The sequence below is a fragment of the Girardinichthys multiradiatus genome, chromosome 21, assembly GCF_021462225.1.
Source record: "Girardinichthys multiradiatus isolate DD_20200921_A chromosome 21, DD_fGirMul_XY1, whole genome shotgun sequence".
Taxonomy (NCBI): Eukaryota; Metazoa; Chordata; class Actinopteri; order Cyprinodontiformes; family Goodeidae; genus Girardinichthys; species Girardinichthys multiradiatus.
The window spans coordinates 38,852,496-38,859,748 of record NC_061813.1 but is presented as its reverse complement, the minus strand read 5'-3'; positions in this window follow the sequence as shown (position 1 = coordinate 38,859,748).

Below are 7,253 nucleotides of genomic sequence, written 5' to 3'. Positions count from 1 at the left end.
CGCGAGGCCATCCCCAAGTGGGCCCACCACCTGCAGGGGGAACCATGAGGGACCGGTGCAAAGAGGATTGGGTGGCGGACGAAGGTTGAGACCTCAGCAGCCCAATCCCCGGATGCTTAGGCTGGCTCTAGGGACGTGGAATGTCACCTCGCTGGGGGGGAAGGAGCCTGAGCTGGTGCGGGAGGTCGAGAGATATCAACTAGAAATAGTCGGGCTCGCCTCCACGCACAGCGTGGGCTCTGGAACCCATCTCCCTGAGAGGGGCTGGACTCTCTTCTACTCTGGAGTGGCCCACGGGGAGAGGCGGCGGGCTGGTGTGGGTTCTCTTGTTGCCCCCCAGCTCAGCCGTCTCGTGTTGGGTTTACCCCAGTGGATGAGAGGGTCGTATCCCTGCGCCTTCGGGTTGGGGAGAGGTCTCTGACTATCATTTCAGCCTACGGGCCGAGTGGTAGTGCAGAGTACCCGGCCTTCTTGGCGTCCCTGTTGGGGGTGCTGGATAGTGCCCCTCCCGGGGACTCCATTATTCTGCTGGGGGACTTCAACGCCCCCGATTTGAATCCGACTGGTGTTTTGTTATTGGACTTCTGTGCTAGTCATGGATTGTCCATAACGAACACCATGTTCAAACATAAGGGTGTCCATCAGTGCACTTGGCACCAGGACACCCTAGGCGGGAGGTCGATGATCGACTTTGTTGTCGTATCATCAGACCTTCGGCCGCATGTTTTGGACACTCGGGTGAAGAGAGGGGCTGAGCTGTCCACTGATCACCACCTGGTGGTGAGTTGGATCCGCTGGAGGAGGAGAAAGCCGGACAGACTTGGCAGGCCCAAGCGCATAGTGAGGGTCTGCTGGGAACGCCTGGCGGAGCCCTCGGCCAGGGATGTATTCAACTCCCACCTCCGGGAGAGCTTCGACCAGATCCCGGGGGATGTTGGAGACATAGAGTCCGAGTGGACCATGTTCTCCGCATCTATTGTCGATGCTGCCGGCCAAGCGTGCTGCAGCCCGGGCTGTGGCAGAGGCAAAAACTCGGGCCTGGGAGGAGTTTGGTGAGGCCATGGAGAAGGACTACCGGTTGGCCTCGAAGCGATTCTGGCAAACCGTCCGGCGCCTCAGGAGGGGGAAGCAGTGCTTCGCCAACACTGTTTATAGTGGGTTCCTCGACTGAGGACATTATCGGGCGGTGGAAGGAGTACTTCAAGGATCTCCTCAATCCTGCCATCACACATTCCGTGGTGGAAACAGAGGTTCATAAGAAGGGGGACCACCAGGGGGGACTAAGTCGGACCTGTTCCCGGTGCATATTGGACTCCGGCAGGGCTGCCCTTTGTCACCGGTCCTGTTCATAACTTTTATGGAGAGGATTTCTAGACGCAGCCAAGGGCCGGAGGGGGTCTGTTTTGGGGACCAGTGGATTACGTCTCTTCTTTTTGCGGATGACGTGGTCCTGCTGGCCCCCTCTAGCCAAGACCTACAGCATGCGCTGTGGCGGTTCGCAGCCGAGTGCGAAGCGGCTTGGATGAGTATCAGCTCCTCCAAGTCCGAGGCCATGGTACTCGACCGGAAAAGGGTGGCTTGTCCTCTTCAGGTTGGAGGGAAGTTCCTGCCTCAAGTGGAGGAGTTTAAGTATCTCGGGGTCTTGTTCACGAGTGAGGGAAGAATGGAGCGGGAGATCGACAGACGGATCGGTGCAGCTGCCACAGTAATGTGGGCGCTGTGCCGGTCCATTGTGGTGAAGAGAGAGCTAAGCCGAAAAGCGAAGCTCTCAATTTACCAGTCGGTCTACGTTCCTACCCTCACCTATGGCCATGAACTTTGGGTCATGACCGAAAGAACGAGATCCCAGATACAAGCGGCTGAAATGAGCTTCCTCCGTAGGGTGGCCGGGCACTCCCTTAGAGATAGGGTGAGGAGCTCGGCCATCCGGGAGGGGCTCGGAGTAGAGCCGCTGCTCCTCCACATCGAGAGGAGCCAGTTGAGGTGGCTCGGGCATCTATACCGGATGCCTCCTCGGGAGGTGTTCCAGGAGGGCGTGGATTATGTTCCATGCGCACATTGGAAGTCCCACGCGCGCACAATCCAATAACCACGAGCGCTACTCTATGCTGCAGGTACAAAAGTCAACACAGGCGCGCCAGAGATGCTCCTTTCTGTGCTCTCGGTGTATCAATCTGCTCGCGCGTGGATTACTCCTGCATGCTCGTGTGAAACATTTGGCTGTTTAGAAAAGACATTTACCTGCCTATGATTGGCCACTCTTCCGCTATCCCCGCCCCGTGACCCCTGTTGCTAACCGTGACCAGCTAATGCAGCTGAGATGAAAACTTTTTTCAGGAAATCGGAGTTTGGTGAGTAAGGGCTTTATGAATTTATCATAGAACATTATGCATGTTTCATAGTTGCATCCGATTATGCATGTATTTATTCACAATTCACAATATTACTTGGTCTGGAAAAAGACAGGTTAAAACGTTCAGTAGCTAATAGGTTAAGCTAACATTTAGCTGCCTTCTGCGAAGGGAATCAACAGGGGATACAAGGGCTATAACCACCCAAAACTCCAGTTGATATTGAATGACAAATACAGAAATTATACAAATGATTTCCTGAAAAAAAGTTTTCATCTCAGCTGCATTAGCTGGTCACGGTTAGCAACAGGGGTCACAGGGCGGGGATAGTGGAAAAGTGGCCAATCATAGGCAGGTAAATGTCTTTTTTTTCCTAAACAGCCAAATGTTTCACACGAGCGCGCAGGAATAATCCACGCGCGTGCAGATTGATACACTGAGAGCACAGAAAGGAGCATCTCTGGCGCGCCTGTGTTGACTTTTGTGCCTGCAGCATAGAGTAGCGCTCGTGGTCATTGGATTGTGTGCGCGTGGGACTTCCAATGCGCGTATGGAACGTAATCAACGCCCTCCTGGAATTAAAATGAGCTGCTCATAATCTTCTTTATTGCTCCTATCGGGTTTTGGCGTGAATTTGACGCCATATCCTCATCTCCCAGTTCCTCTTGAATGACCAGTAATGGTGTTGGTGCAACTTTCTTGTGTAGTCCCTCGCTGTATTTTTTTAAGGAACTTCTTAATTCTGACCCCCACTCCTTTCGGTTTTGCAACGGGTAGTGGAGCAGCTCCATCCCTCAACCCACCGTTTTCAAGGGGCTGGTTCGTATCCACAGAAATGCCCCGGATCTCTAAACTTTGCTGTTCAGAGATTTATTTCACTGCAACCTCTAACAGTTCCTCAGAAATAAATTCTTCTACCATCATCAGCTCTGACTCCTTTTCTTTAGAGATAAAATAATTTACTTTGGTCATCTCTGAAAGCTCCTCAGGGATGAATTCATCCACCATCTTGATTTCTGATTTCTGATTCTCAGGAATAAAATCCCTCTCATCTGTGACCTCTGCTGCAACCTCCTCAAGTGCTGGTTCCTCTGGGATGACCGGTAACAGCTTGAACCGTCTATGGTGGTACATATGAACGGACTTCCCAAATCCGTGCTTCCCTCCTTCCTTTTTTTGGATGGCTTTTTGCTCCACAGTCTGGAAATTATCAGCATCAGAACTGACGGCCTGAAGTTCTCCTGTCTGCTGCTTGTTGAAGACATTTCATTTGCCTTCAGCATCTTGTCGCTCCCTCTGCCGATCTTCTTTGCACCTCCAGACTAACAGTTCCTTTATCACTCTGAGTGCATGTGGAAGCACTGAATCCACTGTGTTCATCTCACAAATTTGCAGGACAAAAGAAGCTGCTGGATCATGCATGGCGCAGATAGAAGATCTCACCTTTTCTTTAACATGTTTAACAAATAACTTGTTGAAAGCATCAAAGCTCTTGGGGAGAATCTTTTCCTTAATCTGAAGGGCATCTGCAAATGCTTTTAGCTGTTCATTGCCCACAACGGCCTCCACACCTCCAAGTCTGATGCGTCTCTTGTGGATTTTGTACAGAACAAAGGCGGTACATTCCTCCACTAGATTCAACAGCAGCTCCTTTAACAAGGATTTGGTGTCACCATCTGCTTGTCCTAAGGCCAAATCCATGGTCTGGTCCAATGAGATGGACAAAACAAAGTCTTAGATCGTCGTTGTGACCATGTCCGCAGAAATAACTGGGACGGGTCGAGCCTTGGAACTGATGGAAGTGTTCGTGGCTTCTTTTGTTTGCACTGGTTCGTAAAGCAAACTAGGAATATCGACTAACTATCGACAAACTATCTCCTTTTTTTGCAAACTGTCTCGTTTTCTCTCACCAAAGAACGTCTGTCTCTCACAAGGAAAGTGCCAGAAGGAAAGAATAATTCTGTTACTTGGAAATAACGTCTAATTTAAAGGAGGAAATGTGGAAAAGGTTCCGTATTTTAGTGGCAGGTGCGCCCCCCTTGAGAAGGACCGCCTCCAGCCACTAAATGTCCTCATGTTTCAGCGGGAAAAAGAGATTGAACTGCTGGACCGAGACAGCAGCAGCATTCTGGCTCCTTTTGAAAACTCAGAGTTTATTATGAAATGATGAAAACATGAAAATATGAGGTTTTATTTGGCTCCTAAATCACAGATGAATGTATGAAGCTGGTAAAGTTGCTGCTTGTTGTTCAGAGGAACCGAGGACCCTAAACATTCAGTAATAAACAGAGATCAGCTGATCAAAGAGCTGACAGGAAATAGTTGGCTGTTCCTCAGCTTCTGTTGTTGAATAAAATGGATCACTGATTGTTTTTAGCTATTAGAAAGCTGATATTTGTTGGCGTCGTTATGGGCTTCCGGATGTTTATTGAACAGCCCCCGATCTCGTGAAATATAAATGTAATAAAACCCTGTTTTGTGTCCATATTTTAACTTAAAAATAATCAGATTTGTTTGCAGATTTATTCTAAATTTCATACAATAAATGGTCTTCACCAAACTTGCCACTATAGATTTCAGTAAAACGTAAAACGGGCCATTTGCACGGATTCTGCGCAGATGCAGCCGCTGATTGTCCGCAAAGTGACTCTGGTCTGTAGTTGCGCTTTAATGAATCAGGTCAGAGAGCTCTGTGATGGAGAAGAAGGTTCCTGTGATGGAGAAGAATGTTCCTGATGCTTCAGAAACAGCAGAGCTGAGCTGCTCCTCTAGCTCGACTTGTTCTGAAACGTTTCTGTCATTATTAATGAAATTAGGGCGAATTAATAAAGCATAAAAGCTGTAAAAATACACAAAGAAGAAATGTGTCCATTTAAAATATTAATTTTGTTCCTATTTCCAATGTGTCAGACTTTCTTATTATCTGTTATAGTGAAGGTCTTCCAGAGTTTTTCACTCATTTTCGGTCCAGTCCAGGTAGCCTATTGAACCCATCTGTCTTCATTCATGAAATAAATGAATAAATAAATGATTTGTATCGAAACCCTCACGGCTCATTGGGCAATGTTTGTGCTTTATGACTAAAGTAGAGACTAAAGAAAACTCAAGTTTAAAAATCTAGAAACGTGAGAAAAAACATCAACCAATCCTGAAAAGGGAGCTGAGAAACATGAAGGATTTATGTTTACATTTATTTTTTTATATATATTCAATAAAGAAAGCCCAGTCTACAGGCCAAGAACATGTTTAATGCTATTATAAAATAAAAGTATTTTAAATTTATTCTGCTGTTGTATGAAAATTCAACCATATCTGTGCTGGGCTAAACCCCAATGTTTGCAAGGATGTCAGGAACCTAACAACGCCTCTGGTGCATCATTTATCACGACTTAAAACAAATAAAAAATATATCTACTCGTTGTTATCCACTTATCCAGGACTGGGTTATGGAGGCAGCAGTCTCAGCAGAGAAGCCAGACATCCTCCAGTTTCTCTGGGGAAAGCTTGAGGCGTCCCCAGGCCAGCCGAGAGACATAGTCCCTCCAGTTTTCAGGACTGTCCCCTGGGCCTCCTCCCAATGGTACATGGCTGGAACATCTGCTAAGGGACGCATCCAGGGGGCATCCAGAACAGAAGCCCGAGCCACCTTCGCTGACTGCTCTTGAGGTGGAGGAGCAGCCACTCCAAGCCCCTTTCCGGATGGCCTAGTTCCTCACCCTCTCTAAGGGAGTAGGCATCTTATTTCAGTCACTTGAATCCGGGATCTTGTTCTTTCGTCATGACCCAAAGTTCATGCCCATAGCTGAGGGCAGGAACGTAGACCGACCTGTAAATCAACCTCTCTCTTCACCACAACAGACTGCCACAGCATCCTCATTACTGTGGCTGCCTCACCGATCTGTCATTCAATCTGCTCCATTCTCCCCAAAATACTTAAACTCCTCCACTTGAGGCAGGAACTCCCCTCCAACCTGGAGTGGGCAAGCCATCCTTTTCTGGTCGAGAAACAGACTTGGAGGAGCAGATCCTCATTCCGCTCAGCCTGACACTTAGCACAGTATGAGATTTGTTTTTACCAAGACCTATATAGTATAGTATGACTTTTTTACCATGTCAAATAGCATAGCAGGACATGCTTTCCATGACACATAGTATAGTAACTCCTCATGGTACATTAGTACAGTAGGACATGTTTTCTATGAAACAGTATAGTGATGTGTTGTATGACACATAGTACAGGTCACATTTTCTTATTATGGCATAAATTATGACATGTTTTGCAATGACATGAATAATGAGTTGTATTACCATAAGCCAGGTTATTGTTCCTTATCTTTGTCACCACTGGGAGGTTGTATTTCCTGTAGGTACTGATTATGGCACAGGCAGGGGAGGGATTATTTAAGGTCAAGTGAAATCCTGTTCAGGTGTTGCTGATGAGAAGGAGCAAACGGTTTTTCTACTGTGCTTCGTTTAGAGTCACCTGGTTTTTCTTTGTTCTAAATGGAAATGGCAAGCTAAATGGATGTTGTAATGGAAATACATTATTCTTCTTATTATAAATGGAAACGAAGATTGACACAGTGAACTGGGTTTGAGTGCACGTAAAAACAAAGCCTACTAACAATCAATTATCAGCCAGTAGCGTCAAAGCACAGGATTTAGTCGCTAGAAACCTGGATCCTGTTGCACCATGATCCTACAAACTGGTAAACGGTGCTCCGGGGTGGGCTATAGGAGCCGCCGGGGAGGTAAACAATAACAAACGGACACCAAGTCTCAGAAGCGGAACCGCATAGAAGTCATCGGGACACCAAGCGGGAGCTGAACTGCATTAGAAGTAGCTACTGGAACTACTGGAGCTATTGGAGATCCTAGGATTCCTTGCCGCAGACCATTAAA